Genomic DNA, 23,203 nt, shown 5'->3' with positions numbered 1-23,203 from the left:
AGAGCCTTCTGGCTACCACCAAAACATTCCCACATTTACAAGTTGTGACAAGTTGTTAAAGTATTGATTTTTTTTCCTCCTGAATTATCTCCCATCTCTCCATTCAGTGATGTCTCCACAATTATATAAGAACAGGAAGCATGGAATCTGGTTAGAAAACTGGCCAGAAAACCTGAGTATGTGCTGCCATGACCCATTACAGACATGTGTTGTCAGCTTCAGGTTCTAAACTGTGTGGATCATTCTGGGGAAGTCAAGGGAGGTGCCTTTGTGGCTGCAACTGTCTCTCTTCCTCTTATCTTAAAAAGGGAAATAGCTTCAAGATATGATGACATTTCTTTTGGGGACTCAACACACAAAGATACCTAGAGGTACTACTTTCAGCTTCTTTCCCTTTAGATACTGGTTTATCTGCATAGCAGTAGTGTATCAACATGTATCAAATCAGTGTATGTCAATATACATCCAGTCCTAAAGTTGATTCTAAGGGTTCAGTGCCTTTCTGGACATTGTGACAATAAAATATATGAAAAAATAAGGGAGCTGAAAAAGTGACAAAACTATGAAACTAAGTAACATCATAATTGAAAAAAGATACATTTTTTTCTGGATGTACTAACCAGAAAGAAAGTAGATCTGTAACAGCCTTTGGATTATCCCATTGGGAGCCACTATTACCAAACTGTGTCAGAGTTGTATTTCATCTCCATCACCAGAAGCAGCAGTGTCTGAGGAGAAAAGAAAAAGCAGCATGTCTCTGCAGTTCCCATTTCTTTAAAATGCTCAGCTGAACTGAGCAGCAAAACCAGTAGAAGGATGGGATCCTAGAGACCCCAAAGACCAAGGGCCAGAATGATTTATTACAAAGAAAGGAGAAGTTTTCCCCATGGAATTTAACCTATAGTAACAGCATTGTATGGTTAAACATTTTCCATAAATATGATTTAGGAATAAAGCTGTGTTATTTGATTTTCTAAGGATAAAACAGAGGTGCCTTAATATGGCACTGGGGATATGGTAACAGTAAGGAAATATATAGAAAGTTCTGGAAATAACTGAAGCCATGATAACAGAATGATTTTTATCCCCTGGGGGAAAAAGGTAGTTTCTATAAAAATAGATTCTAAAACAATGCATACAATGGCAAACTTTAACATTTATAAAATGCAAAAATACGCACATTATATTTAATTTCTCCAGTGACTTGTTTCAAATAGAGACTACACAGCTGTTAAACTTTTAAGTTCAGAAATGTCTCACACAGTTCAAGTTTGGACTTTTCAGCCTCACCCAGATCCTTGAGAACCTTGACCCAGAGCCATTCAGGAGCTGAACCAACAGTTGTGAAACATCACTGACCTTACTTTGTAATACACACACTCAAGTCCAGGTGGCTTTTCAACTAGTCAGGGTTATCTGATCTCTTGGATAAGTGCAAATGTGCTAGGTAGTCAGAGGCAGGTCTTTAGATGGAAGAGGTCTGTTGTACTCAAGCACAGAGACTGGCCATACAGTGTACTATGGGTGCCAAGTCACTAAGATAGGACCTAATTATATCCCATGCAATCTGATTAAGGAAGCTCAAAAATAGGAACTATACTTTCAAGTAAATTTTCATTTAAAGTAAGTAAAGTAAATAATGTTTGACTCCGAGGAGCTTTGTTTTTTCTAGGGGAAAAAAAATATGTGTTCAAGAGCACTGTAAGTCTAATAAGTAAGGGCTCAATGAATATTGGTTTTCTGTGTAAGGATGTCTTACATTAACATCTTTAAATATACACATCAAAGTTAATTAGCCATTTCACACTATTTTCAAATTCACACCCTCATCGTTCATGTCTTTTCTTTCCAGATCAATTCTGGACAAGAACTGAAATGAGAAAATGTGTTTCTTGCATTCCACTCCAAGCTCTCTCCACACAACAGGCGACAGGAGCCATTCCCTGTTAAACAGCTCCAGCAGTACAGCTGAGATCCCACATGAAAGGCATCTAGAACGTCTGGTGCAGCGCAGGTTGGCTTTTCCATTCTCCTATGTACCCAGCCTCCTCAGTCCTTCTATCTATAGGAGAAAAACAGAGTTTACAGAGGGACCTTCAGAAAAACAAGATATGTGAAGCAGGAGAAATCACACCTGGTCTACACCCATAAAATCCAGATGTCTAAGCACAGTTATGATCAAAACAGTGTCTTTTCTTACAAAACTATTTGCATGAATACACTGATGCACATATTTAGCTCACCCAGGCCTTTATTTATGAATAGGAATGCTGCTTTTGCCATTTGGTAACTCAATAGGTTAGTTAAGGGGTCCTCAAAATTTCATTTCTGCTTTAACTTTTTTAACTCTGGTAAATAGGATATTTTGTGTTGCTATCATCTTCTTGAGCCTACTAGCAACTTTTTTTTTCTAAAGAAAAAAAAGCATCATTTATTATTTAAGTCAATATCTGCAAAGTCCTGTCCCACTTTCAGATTTCACTTTGTACCCTTTCACTGCTATAAATATTCATGATGGTAAGGCCTCCATTAATAAAAGAATATGTTTCAATGACACATTATTGTAAGAGTCTTTATTACTGAGAGCAGAAACAGGATACATAAAGATGTACTCAAGGATATTAGAACAGAAGAACTACCATATAAAATATAGACACTGAACAATGACAGTATCCTGGGGAGGGGAAGGGCAAGTATAGGAGGAAACAGTAGGTCCCCAAATAAGAAAAACCCTAGGAAAGCAAGAAGTAAGCCACCCACCTGGAAAAAAAAAAAAGACACAGCAAGGCAAAGATACTCTGTAGAAAGCAAGCTTTGCCATGGCAGAAGAAAGGGCATTTCCTTCCCTGTTCATATGTTCTTAGGCCCTGCAGAGGGATTCCCTGTGCACAGCCAGACACAGGCATCTAAGGGGAAACTTGGCAGCGTTCCTTCCCTAGCACCATAAGACACCCTTGGCTTTGCTGTAAACACGACCAGAGAATGTTTTAGTCAAATCATTACTCATCTCCAAGAGTAAGTTAGGCAGTTACTGAGTGCCAGGCACTGTGGGAACAACAAAAATGACTAAGCGTAGTCCTTATCAAGGAACCTAAGATCTAGTAGAAAAGACTGAGCCTAGTCTTTTAGGAGTACAAGGGAGAAAGTGAAGGGCAGATCCCTGCATTGCCCAGAGTGGCTTCATGTTAGAAGTGGCTTTTGAGGGAGCTCCTGAAAGGTGAGTAGGATTTTGATGGACAAAGAAGAGCGGGGGTACGGCCCAAGAGGTGATGCCTGACCAGTGAAACAGAGATGGAATAAGAAAAGAGTGGTCCAAAAAGACCAGAATGTAGGGGACATTCAGAGAGAAGGGTGAGACTCTAGAGGGGCCTGAGTCTAGATTACTGGGGACGCTGACTGTCAGATGAAGACTATTATCTGAATTTTAGTGGGATGGGAATGTGTGGATATGGGCAAGTTTTAGTTGAACAATCAGCCTTTCCCTTTTGCAGTGAGAGCCCTAATTGTGCTCAGAGCCCATCTCCATGAGGTCCCACTGAGGCCCTAAAAGAGAGATCAAAGATGCCACCAACTATAGGAGGGGCTAGGAAGATAAATTATGATTGGTTTAAGCCAGTAGGAAAATCAATGTGAAAAATAGCTGAGCCCTTATCTCTGGGGCACCCCAAAGGCAAAGTCTGGTTATCAATTAGAAAGAGAGACCTAGAACTTGGGAAAGGCCAGGGCTAGAGAAGTAAAGAGAATCCTCCTTGTACAAAAAATGTCCTTGTGCAAATAACAAGAATGAAAAGATCAACTGGAGAGAGTATAGGCAGGGAAAAAAATAAAAGGTGGCCGGGAGAACAGTCCAAAGGAACCTTAGAATTCTCAAGACAGAAAAGAGGATTTGATAGAGGAAGCTGGGAAGGAAGGTGAGAAAGACAGGGAGCTTCAGAAGTGAGGGTGAAAGATGGTCAGAAGCATAACATTTTGCAGTAGTCATTGGGGTGGTCATGAAGTTCCTTCTGCCAGACAGGAACCATTATTTAATTTAATGCAAAGTTTTGTTTACCCAATAGCAAACATTTCACAAGCTATCTAAATATTAAAGAGTTCTCTGGTTTTTACTAGAATCATAAAAATCTGTGTAGTTATGCTGACATTTCACAATGGACCCAAGTTGATTCAGCGTCGATGCCAAAATGGGACTTTCTGAGTTGTGAAGGGCGACCCTGCCCAGCATACCATCAGTCTCAGCCTAGAAACCACAACAGCCAGAATTAAGCAACCAGAAGGAGTGAACAGCACATGAGTAACTGTATATTTAGTTTTTCTGATTGTTTTTAGCATGACAACCATATCAGCTATGTGGTAAATTTATTATATGCCTTTGAGAATGAGAAATCTTAGGTTAAAATATGAGTGAAACAGAGATAAAATAGAAAAATAATGTTCATACAAATGGGGGGAAAAACTACTCTTGGGTCCCTTCCTTTTCCACCTCTGTAGTTACAGACTGTCAACACCCTTCACCTGCAGATGCAAGTCCTGAGTTTGTTTAAACGCCCTGGCCATTGCTGGGAACCACAGCCCCACCATGAGTGAAGCAGACCGTGCTCAGCCAGTCTGGACCAGCACTGGGTCTCCATGAGTTGCTTCCCCCTTTAGCACCTTCTTCTCACAGGCACTTGTGATGATTGGCTTGGCCTTCTGCAGGTATGATTTCTTCTCTGGGAGAAACCTGGTTTGAGGCCTTATCCAACTTGGGTTCTGATATCTTCACCAGGCAAAATTAGCATAGTTCTCTGCACCTACCATCTCTGTCCCCAAACTCCTGTTGCCCACTCCCACATCCTCTTAACTCTACAACAGCATCACTCAAGTCAGAGTTTGATGTTTCTCTTTAGGCATGGAGGTGAGATTGCTAGTCAACTCCCAGAAAGGCCAACACTACTATCCAGAAAGAAGAAAGGTAGCAGCAGGAGCAGGAGCGTCTATGCTATTAAAGATTTTTGGCTTTGACCATGTCCCAACCACTGCTCTAAACAATGTTTATGCTAGCAACTGTGCCACAGCTCTCTAAAGAGATTTAGGCTTAAAGAGATCCCATGGCTTTCTCAAGATCATGTAGCTAGTAAGCTAAGGGACTAAGATTCATACCCAGGCCAACTTCCATTCCCTGTACATAGCCCCTGGGCTTCCCCTACCTCGTAGCCAGAGAAAAGGAACTTAGACAACTAATAAAATCTTTCAAAATGTATCTACAGGGCAAAGATAATAAAATAGATTCTTTATGGTGGGAACCATTGACCTTCCCAATACTTTCCTCTGACAGCAAAGGTAAATCCAGAAAGGAGATTCAGCCAGCCTGATCCCTATTCTGATGCTCTGCAATACCACATGTGCTCTTTTATGTTCTGAGTAGAACTTGAGTGAAGCTTTGAGAAATGAAACAAAGGATGGTTGGTTGGCCCTTCTTATGGGTGAGCTCCAGGTCCATAGGTTCAACTAATCTCAGATGGAAAATATTTAAATAAAAAAAAAATGTGTCTGTGCAGAACATGTGCAGACTTTCATCACTATTTCCTAAACAATACAACATAACAACGATTTACATAGGATTGACATTGTATTGGGTATTATAAGTCATCTAGAGATGACTTAAAGCACTCTGGGGGATGTGTCTAGGTTCAATGCAACACTCCACCATTTTCTAAGGGTCTTGAGCACCTTGGGATTTCGGTGTCTGTGAGGTGTCCTAGAACCAGTCACCCCACAAATACCAAGGGACGACTGTATTGCAATACAAAGTTAAGCAAGATTTTAATTTTAATTAATGAGTCTACCTCTTCAAGCGTTTGCTCTCTGCTGCAGTAGAGCATCCCATGTTTTGTACTCTGAGGTGATAATCAATGTTGTCAGTACATTCTCAATTTCTTAAGCCAACATCTAGAGCCATACCAACAGTGTTTACATAACTGGATAGAGAAGCTTTTGTTTCTCTTCTTTTCCGCAGAGCACAGATTTCTCCTTCGTAATATTTCTTCTTCCTCTTTTTTTTTTTTTTTTTTTTTTTTAAACTAGCATCTTGGATGACTACCAGTCTCAGGATCTATAAACAGGGCTTCCCTTCAGATACAGCTTTTATCTTGATTGGCCAGAGAAAGACAGATTGCTCCTTCACTGATAAAGAGCTTTTTGAAGACTTACATAACTCCTGCCGTAATTTGGAACACAGTGCCTACGAAAAGGGGCCAAATATTGAGCTCTCATTGTTACATGGACAGCTCTGTGCTTTCAGAGTAATATGGTGACAACAGAAAAAATAACAAAATAAATAATTTAATATAGCATACTGCAGACGCATCAAAGAATTGGGCGTGCGTTCATTCACTCTTGGCCTCTTTCCCCAGGGAGAGAAGAGGCTGCTGGAGCCTCCCCATCTCAGAAAGTCCAACCAAAAAGTTGCAGAGAGTGCTGGCAGAGTGCTCACTTCCAGTCCTGCCACCAACCAACCCATTCTGCGAAAATCTGGGCAGTAATGCTGTTTCACGAAGTAATTTAGATGCTCAGAATCTGTCGCACAGACACAGGAAAATGTTTTCTAGTCAGGGCTTCCCCGTGCTCAGGTCTTTGTGAATGTCCTGATTCAAGCTCAGAATTTCTAGTTTTAATTAGTTGGAGGTTGACTCTAGCTGTGCTGTTTTAGCTCATGGGTTTTGCACAGTGTGTTATGTAATTACAGCAGAGCTAGTCTTAGCTTTTAGATTCTCTTTCTTTAAGAGCACCACTCAGACCCAGAAAAACTGAGGGGCTAGGGAGCCTCTCAGAGCAATAATCTATAAATGAGACCAACCTATCACTAAAATAAATTGGAAATACAGCCTCAGTTAACCAGGGTAAAATGTAATTTGTCTCACTATGTTTGGAATAGATATTCTTCAAATAGACATTCTGGATATGGCAAACACACACACACACACACACACACACCCCTCTGTTGAGTATTTTGGTAATGTATATATGTATGTGCTAATTAGCAATTAGTTGCCTCCAATTGAAATTCTGAAATAAAGTATAATATGTCGCACAACGCTTACTGAAGTGAATATGCTTTTTTATTATTATTATTTACAATGTAATACCCTTTAATATATTTCCTAAGATGTGGTATGGTTCAGAAAATCATGAAAGAAAAAATAAATGCAAACAAGAACTGCAGAAAATGGAAAATAAATTCAAACAAATTCATCATAAGCCAATGAGTAAATGAAGTGACTCTAACTTCATGCAATGGAGATTAGTGCTATAAAATAGTTTATTCTGAGTTCCATTAAATACATGTTACATAATTATTTAAGGATTATAAATTGAGGTGTATTGCATGACCAGCTTGCTTGGAGTACTCACATGAAAATCTTGAAGCAATATCAGAACCACTCACATTTTCTCACCACCAGGAAGGGAGGGAGGAAGAGAAGGAAGGAGGAAAACAGAAAAAGAAAAAAAAATTCATCTCTGCTGCTACAGAAAATAATTTGGCAGTTTCTTAAAAAAAAAAAAAACTAAACGTGATATTCAACCACATTATCCAGTCATTCCACTCCTAGATATTAATCTAAGAAAATAAATAAATATCCATATAAAAATTTATATTAGAATGTTCATAGGAGCATTATTTGCAATAGATAAAAGCTGGAAATAAATGGCAGCAACTGAATGAATAAAGAAATCGTGGAATATTGGCATACTGCTGCTTATCAAGTTGCATATTCTAAATATCTGCCATTTTTCATATGTTAATTAGACTTCTATAAAACATTTTAAGCTTTCAATTTTTTTAGAAATGACCTCTACATTTGAAAGAACACATTCTGTATTTGCTTTCAGTAAAGATCAGGAAGAAATCTTTGGAGACTAAATTAAGCAATCCTGATATTTTTTTATTTTTATTTTTAGCTATTAAAAAACACATTAATATTTTTATTTTGTTTGTTTATTTTTGTGTCGTGCTGAAGATCAAACCCAGTGCCTCAAATGTGTGAGGCAAGTGCTCTGCCACTGAACCACAGCCCCAGCCCAATCCTGATTTTTGCTCAGTGTCATTATTCAAATTCAGGATGCCCAGGAATACCTGGGTTGGGGTCACTTGAAATGACCATTCAAGGGTTTTTTCTAGAAAACGTTTACCAACCAACTAGTCCTTGTCCCCAACAAATATAGGCATTCTGTATGTTCACAAGTACATTATATATTTTGCTGATAAAAGGATTCATAGCAGACAATTTACAAATAATAATACATTATATAATATTCGTTATTATAAATTTCACAAATCTAATGTATTCCAGCAGAATACTTTTATCGTTTTTACCGAACTCTTGTTATCTATGGCTGCAGCAAGCGTGGCCAACTTATGCTAAAATTTGATAAGCAAATGTAGTTTCAAAATGAATAAACAAAGTGAAACGTGATGCATGAATCTCATATTATGTACTGATGACCTAAGAGACTTATTTGCTGAATAATAGGTTTTGAATATTAGAACAACATTTCCTCAACTTTGTAAAGCTTTTTATAATGTAATAGCCACAAGCATAACACACTTTAAGTTTAATCTACATTATTAACCTTTCCTCCACTATTTTTCAGACAAGCAACAAAGCTACAAATCAAGCATGGTTTGTCCTTGTAAATTTTGTTGGTGTAAACCACCAATGGGTTTGGGGAAAGATACACAATGGTACACCATAGACAGTGTTTCCATCATACAGACAAAACGAACTTGACCTCAACAGCACAAATAACAGGAAAGTGCAGCAAAGTTAGTAAGCAGTGCTGAGCTTTGAATATTTATAACCTTTGTTTTTCATATAATTTATGCAATTATATGTTTATATGATTTAATTTTTAATGATTTTTTTTTTTAGTAATTGGCTCATAAAATTCCTTGAAAGGAAATAGTTGGTTCTCAAGAACTGATATAAATTTGTTCCAACGTATTGCTGGCTCCATACCAGCTCTAAGGAATTAGGTCCTCTAGGGTTGGGGCTCAGGAATTCACATTTTTAATATCTCTAACTTAATACACTTGCAGAGAAACAAATTGCAATATTTCTTTCCTTTCAGCTAGTGCTATTGTCTGAACATTTACGTCCACCCAAAAATCATATGTTGAAACAGACCTCAGTGTTATGGTATTAAGAGGTGGTGATTTATTTGGTCCTGAAGGCCAATCCCTTATGAATGGTATTAGTGCCTTACAAAAGAGGCACAGGACAGCGGGGGGTGGGGGGGTGGGGGGGTGGAGTTTTCTACCATGTGAGGACCCAGCTGGAAGATGCCATCTATGAACTAGAAAGCAGACCCTCACCAGACTCCAAATCCACTGGCGCCTTGAACTTGCACTTGCAATTCCCAGCTTACACAGCCATGAGAAATAAATTACATCTGTTGTTCATAAAGATACCCAGTCTCTGGTATTTTGTTATAGCAGCTCAAATGTACTAAGACAGCTAGTAAATAGATCATTTTCAGAGGTAACATGTTATAGGGAAAGAATATAAGATTAAATATTGAGAATATTGAAGCTCTCACTCTAATTCTGCTACCGAATCATATGGCCTTGAACAAATCATTAACCCTCTCACTTTTCTAAGCTAGTGGGGAGTCTGTAATACCAAAAAGGATTAGTAGATGAAATTTTTTAAAGATGTACTTACATACTGAAGTTTTTATGAGTTTAATGATCGGATCAATCCATAATTTTCTTTAAAATGTTTCAGGAAATGAAAGGAAAAAAACCACTTGTCTGGGAAGTAAGTAAAATTACATTGGTCAAATGTTTTGGCAATGAAAACACAGAGATTTATTAGGCCATTCCTTTCACTTTGAGTATGTTTGAAATTTTCCAAAATGCATGTTTCTTAGAAAGTCCCTAATAAGTAATTTAGAATTCTTTCTCTCTTTAAAAATATATTTCACATCATCCTTGGTTTTCAAAGTGTTTTCATGGAACAAGAGGCCATGAATGTATTTGTTACATTGGAATCTGAATCTACTTCAAAGTCTCAGAGACAGGTGGTGACTGAGCCAGGATCCTAACAGCCTTCTGCACTCTGAATCCTTGTGGGCCATTCCAATTTCACCAAGCAATCTGAGATGTTGCTGTACACCACTGCAGCATCCAACAGGAACAGGGAGAGGTTGATGCAAATCTTCTTAGTCCTAAGTTTCAATATTTATTCAAAATATTAAATAAATGTAGTGACATTTAATGTCATAAGCATTTAATGACATGCAAAATCAGGGACAAATATTACTGTAGGTAATTAAAAAGCCAGTCACAAATTATCCTCTAAGCAGATTTCTGAGCTGCTGTAAAACTGAATCACTCCCACTTCTATCTATCATTTCAGAATGAAAATAAGAGAAAGTGAAATAGTGCAACTAACAGAGTATTTTCTGTGTTTCATCTAAGCTGCATTTGATTCAGAGTTTATTAAATAGTAAACTTTGAGTAAATGTATTTTCCTGAGTCTAACCCTAAACAGTTTCAGCTAATTATGCAATAAATATTTTTTGAGTGCCTATTGTGTGCAAGGCAACATTTAGAACTTTAATATTGTTCACTAATTTAGTATTTTACTATGTCTAATTATTATAAATTATTATCTCAATAATGCTGACAAAACTTTTCAGTTTGGGATATTTTTTTCCGGCACCTTCTGTCTAAATTCCACACGATGAATCTATCTGTATTACCTTCAATTAAAAGAGATTGTTAGAGCTGGGGATATAGCTCAGTTGGTAGAATGCTTGCCTTGCATGCACAAGGCCCTGGGTTCAATCCCCGGCATCTCAAAAAAAAGAGAGAGAGAGAGAGAAAGAGAGATTGTGAGATTAAAATAATTTTTTAAAAGTCAAGAAACAAATTCTGTCTACAAGAAACTAACATTAAAGACATGGGTAGGTTAAAAGTAAAAGTTTGAGAAAACATATTACACAAACTAAAACCAACAGAAAGCTGGAGTGGCTCTATTAATAGAGACAAATTGGGCCTCAGAACAAAGAATATTGCTGGAGATACAGAGGGGCATTGCATCATGATAAAGCGGCAGTTCACTGAAGACATAACAATTCTAAACCCGTATGCACCAAATAACACACTTTCAAAATACATGAAGCAGAAACAAATAACATTGAAAAACAATCTGCATTCTTTGAGCTTACCATAGATATGAAAGGTAAACCTGAGATTCACACAGTGAGCTGAATGTTTTAAAGGAATTAAAGTAGCATCCCCTGGCACACACCAGAAGGTAAAACAAATTCTTTCTGAGAAAAGGCTTTTTAATTTAGACTCTCAGAGTTGCTGAAAAACTGAATCACTCCCACTTCGATAGTTGATTTCAAACTATACAACAGAGCCATAGTAACAAAAACATAATTCCAAATGAATTAAAGCAATCAAATTCAAAAGTTCATGGTACAAGATCATCAAATACACAAGCCACCATAAATAAAATTTCAGAAATAATATATTTAGAACCCAAAGAACTTTAGTAATGAAATTATCAAATTCAGCCTACAAAATATTTTTCTATATAAGAGACACAATCAATAGGCAATCAACAAAGTATATTAGAAATGCCAACAAATTTAGAGAAAAACAATAGATATTTAAAATATAATCAATTCCTACTGAAGTTTCAATAAATGGCTAAAATGTCAGATTGGATATAACCAAAAAGAAAACCTGCACACTTGAAGATAGAAGAGAAACCTTTGTGACACAGGTTACCACAAAGCAAGATGGAATTAAAGAATGTGTCATATTCCAAGTAGCATGATTTGAAATAAGTCTATTCTAGATACATTTTGGTGAAACTGAAAAACACAAAAGAGAAAAGAATGATGAAAGTGCTAAGGAAACCATATTATTTACTGTCCAAACTGAACACATTCTTAAAGTCAGAGAGAGCATTCCTAAAAGTTACAGCCTTCCCTGATTTCAAACTACACAACAGAGCCATAGTAACAAAAACAGCATGGTACTGGCATAAAAACAGAGCAATGGAATAGAAGATGTACAGATGGACTTACATAGCAACAGTGCGATTCTCAACACAGATGCCACAGATACATGTTGGAGAAAAGATGGACTCTTCAACAAGTGGTGCTGAGAAAACAGGATATGTATATGTAAATTAATGACACTAGATTCCTTTCTGTTATCCTGTACAAAAGTCAAATCAAAATGAATCAAAGATATAAAACTATGCAGAAACTTCTAGAAACTATGCAACTTCTAGAAGAGAACATAGAGGAAACATAAAGGCACAGGCAATAACTTTAGGGACTTATAGCTCAAGAAATAAAGCAAAGAATCTATAAATAGGATGGCTTCAAATTAAACACTTCCACAATGCAAAGGAATCAAAAGCATAGAAAGCCTACAGAAAGGGAGAAAATCAGTGCCAGTCATTCTTCCAATAGAAAATTAGTATCCTGAATATATTTTTAAAAAATCTCAACACCAAAACAAAACAAAACAAAACAAAAAAACAATCTGCTTGATAAATGGGCAAATGAGAACTACACAGACATTCCTTAAAAGAGGAAGCACAAATGGCCAATAATTACATGAAAAAGTCAAAACTGCATTGAGATTGCATCTCACTCTGGTCAGATTGGAAATCATTAAGAACACAAATAAGAGTAAATGCTCAAAAGGACATCGAGAAAAAGGAATTCCCACTGTCGGTGGGAATGTAAATTGGTACAGTCACTATGGAAATTACTATGGAGGTTCCTCAAAAAACTAAAAATGGAACTACCATATGATCCAGCTATACCGCTACTGGGTACTTATACAAAAGAATTAAAAGTCAGCTTACTTCAGAGATACATGCATACCTATGTTTACTGCAGCACAACTCACAATGGCCAAGTTACAGAATCAGCCGAGGCTCCAGTCAACAGATGAATGGATCAAGAAAATGTGGTTTATGTATACAATGGAGTTTTATCCAGCCAAAAAGAAAAATGAAATTGTGCCATTTGCAGGAAAATGGATGGAACTGAAGAGCATCATGTTAAGCAAAATAAGCCATGCTCAGAAAGAAAAGTGGCATTTGTTTTCTCTCATATGTGAAAGCTAGAGAGAAAAAGAGGGGGAAAAATGATGTCATAAAACTAGAAGGAAGACCTTGGAGTAAAAGAAGAGGCTGTGCAGGAGGGAGGAGGGGAGAGTAAGGGAGGAATTGGGGAGTAAAACTGATCACATCATGTTATATGTATGCACAAATGTGCCACAAAAATACATACTATTCTATAATGAATATGCACCAATAAACATGAATTAAATAAAAATCGTTTTAGAATTACAACAGACTTGAAATGGATGTCCTAATCAAACTCGGATGCCAAGTCATCCTACTAAATGCAGTTAGTGAGTCAGGCCTGGTAGGGGACACCTAGCGACTTTGGAGACTGAGGTAGCAGAATTGCAAGTTGGAGTCCAGCCCTGGAAACTTAGCAAGACCCTGTCTTAAAGAAAATAAATAAAGTAAAATAAAACAAAATGGCTGTGGCAGTAGCTCAGTGGTAGAGTGCCTCTGGGTTTCATCCCCAGTATCGGGAGAAGGCAAAAAAGAAAAAAGAAAAAGAGCTGCCCATGAGAAAAGAAGATGAGTCCACAAAATGGTTGCTGGAATGCCGCAGGGTTATTGCTATGGTTTGAATGTGATTTGTCTCCGAGTTTCCCTCAAGTTGTGAAAGACCCCAGCCCAGCAACCTTAGGCTTAGTTACAAAATTATTAGGGCACGTCACAAACCTGCAGACAATGTGTTTTTCAGATAATCAGTTAAGTGTGACCGATTGAAAAGGGAAAAACAGGATGGTTGGGAAAGAGTAGAAAAACAGATTCCAGGGCATGCCTGAATAAACAGGGGCTAATAAGCAGGAACAGAAAAATCAGAGTGCTCATATGTAACTGTTATGTGGTGTAATTCTAGGAACATAAAATGAAAAACAACTTGACCCTTTAGGTAACCTATATGCTGGGTTCAAAATAGCCAATAAGAAACCTGTTGCTTACCGCACGCGCGAAACCTGCCCCTTAACCCTATAAAAAACCTGTACCCCAAAGCCCGGTGTGCCAGCTCACCGAAGCTCCGGCTGAGGTTTCGCTGAGCACCCGCAGGCGTCTGTGTCTGAATAAACCTCATGCGTTTGCAGCCAGTGCCTCGTGCGTCTTTCCTGGACAGGGAATCGGTGGGTCTTTCAGTTGGAGCATGAGCTGGCCATGGGGGACGGTGTAGAACCTTTCAGAGGTGGGTCCTAGAGGAAAGTCGGTTTCCTTGAAAGCGATTTAGTTCTGGCATGACCCCTTGATAGTTCTCACCAGAGATTGTTAAAAGAAGGAGGAGGAACGAAGGGAGGGAGGGAGAAAGGAGGGAGGGAAAAGAGAGAACAGAACAGAAAAGAAAAAGCCTAGCCTGGCCCCACTTAGGTGTCTCTGACTTCCTCTTTCAAGACGTGGCGATTAGCACACTCACTGCCATATGTGAGGCCTTCCTCCATGGTGGGCAGGTTTGGCCCTGTCAGCTGCTCTCCTCGGCTTACAAAAGGCCACCTTCCTGTTGCAGCTTAACATGCTCCTCCCTGCTGTCTCTGTGAATCTAGAGTCCCTCCCCACCTTCACGGCCGCACTCCACCTTAATGACTTCTTTAAAGGCCCTGTCTCCAAACACAGCTGCAAGCTGAGGTACAGGGGGTCAGGTCTCCAGCATATGAATTCTGGGATGAACACAAATTAGCCAATACTAAGTCCAAGTGTATACATCATATAAGGAATACATACACAAATAATATTCAAAGGAATATTATTTAGCAATAGCATGAATGAATTACACGTGATAAGATGGAATGAGTGAAAAATGAATGAATGCCTCCATTATACTGTTTTTTTGGGGGAGGACTAGGGATTGAACTCAGGGGCACTGACCACTGAGCTACATCCCCAACCCTATTTTGTATTTTTTATTTAGAGACAGGATCTCAGTGAGTTGCTTAATGCCTCGCCTTTCTGAGACTGCCATTGAACTTGGTGATCCTCCTGCCTCAGCCTCCAGAGCTGCTGGGTTTATAGGTATGCACCACCACGCCCGGCCAATAATACTATTTTTAAATAGGCAAAGAAAAGCAGAACTTTTAGCAAATAATCAGCATATAATTTAGGGATATATGCATTTGATGTCATTATTTTTTAAAGGTAAGAGAATGACAAAAACTCAGATTTAAGAAGGAGTTACTCTTGAGAAGAAGTAGGGGTGGGACTTAAATTAAACCCACAGTATTGAAAATGCTCTCATTCATAAATTGGGTGGTTCTAATGCATCATTATTTACATATACTATATCATCATTTGCATAATATTCATATATGTAATACACTTGTGCATAATTATTTATACATATTTTGTACATATCAAAAATAACCTAATGTCATTAGTTATTTAAAATATTTCTTTTGGAGGGAAGTGGGGAGATGTTGGTTAAAGTGTACAAAGTTCACTTTGACAGGATGGATAAATTCTGGAGATCAGTATGGTAAATGTAGTCAACAACAATGTGTTGCAAAATTGGAAACTGGTAAGAGATTAGATCTCAAAACATCTTACCCCAACGAGATGGGTATGTGAGGTAGTGGGCATATTAATTAGCTTGATATATCATTTCATGATGTATACACATATTAAAAACATTGTGAGCACTATAAATGTTTGCATTTGTCAATTATGCTTTAGTAAAGCTTGAGGAGGGAAACATCTCTTATAATAACACATTTTCATGTAGATATAAGAATTGATGCTAATTTATTTGTACTATTTCATAGTTTTCCTAACTTCTTTTTATATTTTTAGAATAATTAGTGAAAGATGTAGAATTTTACAAAGTGTTTGTAGATAATAGAATACGTATTTGATCTGTATCCATATACCAGTTTCTCTTCCCTTCTTTTGAAGTTCAAATAGAGTGCACTTGTGATTTTATTCTATAAGCACAGCAATAGTTTTGCCAAGATTTACTTATTTCATTTAGAGTCCTTATACTTATCCTTGTAAATTAATAGTTGTGACAGCATAATGTACTTTCTTCAGAACTGGCTTCTCAACCTCAGCACTGTTGGCAATTGGAATATGCTGCTCTTTGCTGTGGGTGGATGCCAGTCCTGAGCCTCAGGCAAGATGTTATCTGCATCCCTGAGCTTCACCACTAGATGTCAGTAGCACACCCCACCCCACCTACAGCTGTGAGAATCAGAAACTTCTCTAGATGTTGCCAAATACCCTTGGAACAGACTGCTCCCACCAGCAGCTGAGAATCAACTGTTCTGTTTATTTATTTATTTTTATGTGGTGCTGAGGATCCAACCCAGTGCCTTGTATATGCAAGGCAAGTACTTTGACACTGAGCCACAATCCCAGCCTTGAGAATCAACTGTTCTAGAGCATTCCTGATGCAAATAACACCTAGGGACGGCACACTCAAATTATTTTTTCAGATCTCATTCCACTTTCTCACCTTGACAAAGAAATCCCTGTTTTATTCCTTAATTTAAGATCTTAGTTTGCCAACAAAACAACGTTAACCACATTACACACTAGTGAAACAGAAGTTGATTTTTCTCGCCTAATGTCTTACTTCACAAAATATCTATGGCTATAGTCAAGAGAAGGCACGTGAACTCCTCTGTTTTGTCCTTACAACAAACTTCAACTTGAGTCTTTTACAGCTGTGGACAAACCTGTGCTTTTACTTGAAATTTCCACATTATGTCATGGAGATCACAAAATGCTATACAGAAATCTTTCTATTTTATCATATAAAGCTGTTTATTTATTGAAAATTATTTCTTAGAGAGGATTTATCAATACTAAAATTATTTTCTTGAGATAATGAATGTATTGCAAAATTGCTTTATGAAAGAATTATACTAATTTATATCACCACTATCTTTAGTGCGAAACAATATCATCAACTCTTCTAAACTCTACTAAAAAGAAAAGTTTTTTTTTTCTGAAGGATACTGGCTTTCTTATTTCTTTGGAATGCTTTCTAGTTTATTGATCAAACTCTCATGTGAATACTGATCTGAAAATTTTCAATAAAATAATCATAAACTAAATTCGGCAGCTATTAATGGAATTATATCTTATAAGCATGGATTCAACCCTAGAATACAAGCACACTTCAACATATGAAAATCAATCAATGAAATATACAACACTAATCAAATAAAGCATAACCATCTCAATAGATGCAGAAATGCAACATATGCTCATGATAAGACCTGTTCAACAAATCAGAAATACAAGTAAACTTCCCAATATGATAAAGGCAATATACAAAAAAAATCCATAGCTAATATTATACTTAATGGTGAAAGACTGAAAGCTTTTTCTTCAATTAGGAATATGCCAAGTTTGCCACTTTATAGTCTAAAAAGTCCTAGCCAGAGCAATTAGGCAAATAAATAAATAAATGTATTAAATTGAAAAAAAAAGAAGCAAAATGATTGGTTGCAAATAATATGACCTCACATATTGAAAACCCTAAATATCAAACACACACACACACACACACACACACACACACACAGAGAGAGAGAGAGTTAGAATTAAAAAGAAAAAAAATCAACAAAGATGCAAAATACAAAACCAACACACAAGTATCAGTTCAATTTCTAAACCTGAGCATAAACAAACAAAAAAGGAAATTAAGGAAACAATTCCATTTATAATAACACCAAAAAAGAACAAATATGTGGGAAGAAATTTGATTAAGGAGACTTACTAAACACTGAAGCTGCAGAACATTGCTAAAAGGAAGGCGTGAAAGAATGGAAAGATAGCCCATGATCATGGAGTGGAAAACGCTATTGCTAAGATGATGATACTATCTAAAGGGATATAAAGGTGAAATGTGATCCCTACCAACATCCCAAAATCTTTTTTGAAATAGAAAGTCCACTTGAAATTCATGGAATCTTGAGGAATGGCAAAGAGGCAAAATAACCTTAAAAAGAACAAAGTTGGAATTCCCACACTTTATGATTTCAAAACTTACTATGAATTGTGAATATTAGAGCAGTGAGGTAATGGTATAGAGGTACCATATAAACCAAGGGGAAACGCAGAAACGTTTGTATGCAGGGAGAGTTCCTCTTTCGAAGTATGATACCTATATTATGTGACAGTTTAAACAAACAAATTGACACAGAAATCAATTAAGCAAGGTAGACCAGACCAAGACCCTCTGATACTTCAGAATTTAAGACATCATATCAGAGGTGGTGCAATGGGGGAGATGAAACTTCTATAGCCCATGGCTTGAGGAGACCTGGTTTACAATATAATTGGAAATAAATTTGTTTTTAGTTTATTATCTCACAATGTATACTGAAATCACTTTCTTGAAAAAAAAAACACAAATTATCTTAGATCATCGCTTTGCAATACATATGAAAACTTTAAAATGGCAGAAAACAGAACTTTTTACTCAAAGTGTCTTTAGATTTTAAAAAAAAAAAAAGCCTTGGTAAGCTAAAAAACGTTTTTCCAAGCATAAAAGAAAATAATCAGCAAATTTGATAGGAAGAATAAAATAACCAAACAGACTAACAACAAATAGGAAATATATGTAATAAAAATATGATTTAAATATACATAATATAAAAATATAATTGATATTATTATATAATATATATAATTATGTATTTATACTACATAGTATAAATATGATATAATTTCTAGCAAGTACAAGTGACAAATGTGAATACCTTTTAAAACCACTCAATACACCAGAAATAGAAGTAAATTTCTTGTAAACCCACATCAAACCTATTTCCCCCACCACCAAAATTTTAAAAAGGGGGAAATGGGCATAACTCCTAATGTTAGAGAAAGGCCTGGAGATGTACAGATGTACACACCAGACCACTGCTATGGGAGTGATTAAGGAGATACTGCAAAAGAGGGAAGTTTCTGTTTTATTATGTGCATTTTATGTTTTTATTTTACAGAAAGCATGTATTCTGCTTGTGGTTTAAAAAACATGCTTTTTTTTGAGGAAACAACGCAGCATCACTATGGATAAACAGTTGATTTAAAAAGGAAATAATGCTACAAACTTGGGCAGATGATTAAATTCAGTCATCATCAAAGAAAGCATGCATTCAGTTGGTGTGGTCTCAGTGTGCAGGGTTATAATGTCTACAGCAGGGCACAGTCACTTCCTATGTGTCCTCGTTCAAACCCCCCAACCGCCCCCCCCCACTCCCTGACTGACTCACCAGGGTAACTTCCAGTCCTGCAGGTAAGTGCCCTCTACAGCAGGCCATCTTTTTGTCTTTTATACTGTACCATTTCTATGTTCTGACATGTTTGGATACACAGTACCACTGTGTGACAATCACCTAGGTATTCAGTATAGTGATGGGCTCTACAGGTTTGTAGCTCAGGAGCAACAGGCTATGCCAATTAGCCTAGCTATGTGGTGGGCTGAACTACCTAGGTTTGTTTAAGTACTACGATGGTCACACAGTAACAAAGTCACCTAACAACACATGGTGCAGAATGTGTCCTCATTAGTTGATCTGCATCTGTGTATGCAAAAAGCAAAAATAAAATAAATATTCAACATGGAAATTATGAAATGGATTATATATGCTAATTGAATGAAATATTAAACAACACATAAAAGAATATTTTTAAAGAATTATTTGATGATATATTATTAAAATGATATCAAAGAATATATAAGACTACAGAAAAATATTTATGGAAAAATCAGAGGTTAAAACTGTCTTTCTTATAGCCAGGCACAGCAGTGCATGCCTGTAATCCCAGCGGCTCAGGAGGCCGAGGCAGGAGGATCATGAATTCAAAGCCAGCCTCAGCAACTTGGAGAGGCCTTAAGCAACTCAGTGAGACCTTGTCTCTAGATAAAATATTTAAAAAAGGGCTGGGGATGTGACTCAGCCGTTAAGCACTCCTGGGTTCAATCCTTGGTATAAAAACCTACTTTATTATACAATTATAACTATATATGTCTTGAAATGCCTATATGCAGAAGGAAAGAAAGGATTAGAAATTACTATGCCAAATGTTAACCAAAAAAGCATTGTGTTTTCTTTCATGTATGTGCACTCTTACCATAGGACTGGAAATGTTCAATAAAGAGTAATCATAAAAAAAAAGAGTAGCCATCATCATTGTCTTGCTATTATCATTATTAATGGCACTAAGTATTTTTTCTATTCTTTCATTATTTTGTTTAATGAAAATGTATGATTTTAAAATAAAAGCTAATCCTTTTGAAAGCATTAATGCTAACTATTAATGGTGGTAACCTCTGGATGTTAGAATTATGGGTAATTTATGTCTTCTTTTTGACTTGTCTTTTTTTGTGAATTTCATACAAGAAACACATTGTTTCTATAATTTTAGAGGGTTTTATGCTTTTTAACTTTTAACATGCATCTCTAATGTGTTTTTTGTTGATCTGAACACACAATTTGTCTTAAATTCACTCTAAGCCCATTTACTAGAATCATATTCACTATAATACGTTGATATGGAGACCAGTGTCCTAGAAAGTAAGACCTGTGCTTTTTACACTATACATTTTGCAAAGTTTGTATATCCCGGTATAGAACATGTAGAAATGTATTACACAAGTAGTTTTTAAAGAATTGAAAAGAAAACCTAAAGAAAAAAAAAAACTGTTTTATTGTGAATCTACAATCAGGGCATATTAATACTTTTGCTAAATTCTTCACACAATAATCATCAACTCGTAACCTCAGTCAGACACAAAGCTTTGAGGACAAAGAATACTGCATTTGGAAGGTATTGAGAAAAAGAGAGAAAAAATAAAATAAAGTAGCCAGCTACGTGGTGGTTTTGTTGTGTTGGTAACTGAGGCAGCTGTATAACTGTTTTCTACTATTTTCCAATCCTGTCACGGAAAGAAAATTTTCAAATGGGAAAGCAGATGTGCCAAGGGTATAATTAATCTCCCTGAAAATGGATCATTAAAATAATGTCAGTGGACATAAAGAAGGAAAAGAATCCACACAAAAGAACCAGAAAAATAAAAACCTATTTAATGCCAAAGGCTGTTGCCTGTTGGGTTCCCTCTATACAGTCATACGAAAGATTTTGCAACGGGCCCTAAATCTCTGCAGCTGGAATCCAAGGGGGCCCAGGCAAGTGTGGTTTGTTCAAAAACCAGTCAAGAGTAAGAAAAAGCTTCAGGATGCCAAAATCACTATTACAAAGGCATAAAACTTCACTGGGGAAAGCTCCAAAAAACGAAGAGTACGAATTCATGGGAGAAATCCTTCTAAAAGGAGTCTGTTTTTGACAGTCACGCGTAAAATGTGAAGTTGATCCTAAGTGACCCCATCAAGAAATCACAGATATGGAATAAATGTTCACAGGAACGTTACAGAGTTGTGTTATAATAACAGCATTTCACCAAGCATTTGCATGTACTTCCTGAAACCATTTGGTTACAGCCAACCACCTATATTCTACCAATTCCAATTCTAAGAACTAGTTATTTAAATAGATATAGCTCACTTTTGGATGGATTAGCTATTATGCTAGTTTCAGGGCAGCTGGACTTACCATAGTTGGAAATGTTAATAATATTTTTATTAGACTCTGAGAGTGTGAAAGAGAACAGGAGACTTGTTTCTGTCTTTTTCCCCCTCCACTCACCACATTGTCCATCACAGGTGAATGACTTTTAGTGAATCAATAAGCCAGTTAGGAAAATTAGTTCTAATTTTTATTTTTTTTTAAGAGCGAGAGAGAGAGAATTTTTTATTGTTTATTTTTTAGTTATTGGCGGATACAACATCTTTGTTGGTATGTGGTGCTGAGGATTGAACCCGGGCGGCACGCATGCCAGGCAAGCATGCTACCACTTGAGCCACATCTCCAGCCCAGTTCTAATTTGCAATATTAGTTAGCAATGGAAAAATATTGAACCTCCGATTCAAGCAATTAACAAATAAAATAACCAGCATTCTTTTCTGGATAGCCCGGCTTCAAAAAAACATTTTTTTTTTCAAGTTAAAAGAAAAACTCAGGTCATCCTAAGAACTGCACTATTGAATTACTCTCCACACAGGAAGGGGGAAAAAATGGCTTTAATTATAGACCTTGCTTTCTATATTTAAAAATACAGTTTCTACTTAGTTTTCTTATTATCAAAACAAATTGTGCTCATTAGTATCTACTCTCCAAAAATGGGGAGGAACACAAAGAGGAGATGAAGGAGAAAAAAAATTGAGACGAGCAAAAAAGGAAAAGAAAATGAGCCCACGACCCAGCATCCCAGTGATAGCCACTGTGGACAGCCTAGGCATGGCATGTCCAGAGTTCCTCTGCATGTACAAATTTTGCCCAAAATGCAATTTTTATGGTTTCTTCACTTAACATTATGTCTTCCTTGCTGCCTTTGTCTTCTGCTTTTTCCTTCTTTCCATTATGAATAATGGAAAGAAGGAAAAAGAATCACTAGGTCATGGGGTGACACCTAGCAGGATAGCATCCAGGTGTGTTGGAGATGAGGCCGGGGCAGAGAAGTCTGGAGCCCAGGGAGCAGGATCAGGATCTGCACAGAGCCAGGAGGGGTGGAGGGAAGGACCCCAATATCCACAGGCCCCTGTAAACGGTCAAAATCCAAGTGGCTGAGTCAGCATGAGGGACAGCCTGATGTCCAGTGGCCCCTCCTGGGTGACCAGACATCCAGAGGAAGGAGGTCTACACACAAATGGGCCAATATATCGAGGGTAAAGGGAATCAGGCTTCCCACTGTTAGAGAAGGAAGATACTAATTCAGGAAAGGAGAAGACAAGAAGGAAACTTGTGAATAGGGATTGAAATTCGAGAAATTAGAAAGTAGAAATTCATAAAAAATATATTATTTATAGGATATATTATGTCACATCCCAGAGCTAGGAATGAAAAAGATTTTTTTTTTTCCGTTGATAGTAAGTGCCCTATATAGTATAACCATTTTATAACTTTTATAACATATTTTTACTTTACCTTTCCTGTGTTTAGATACACAAATACCACTGTTACAACTGCGTACAGCATTCAGTATAACATTCAACAGAGGTTAGGAGCCAAGGAACAAC

The sequence above is a fragment of the Callospermophilus lateralis genome, chromosome 4, assembly GCF_048772815.1.
Source record: "Callospermophilus lateralis isolate mCalLat2 chromosome 4, mCalLat2.hap1, whole genome shotgun sequence".
Classification (NCBI taxonomy): Eukaryota; Metazoa; Chordata; class Mammalia; order Rodentia; family Sciuridae; genus Callospermophilus; species Callospermophilus lateralis.
The sequence above is the reverse complement of the archived record's forward strand: the minus strand, read 5'-3'. Positions refer to the sequence as shown.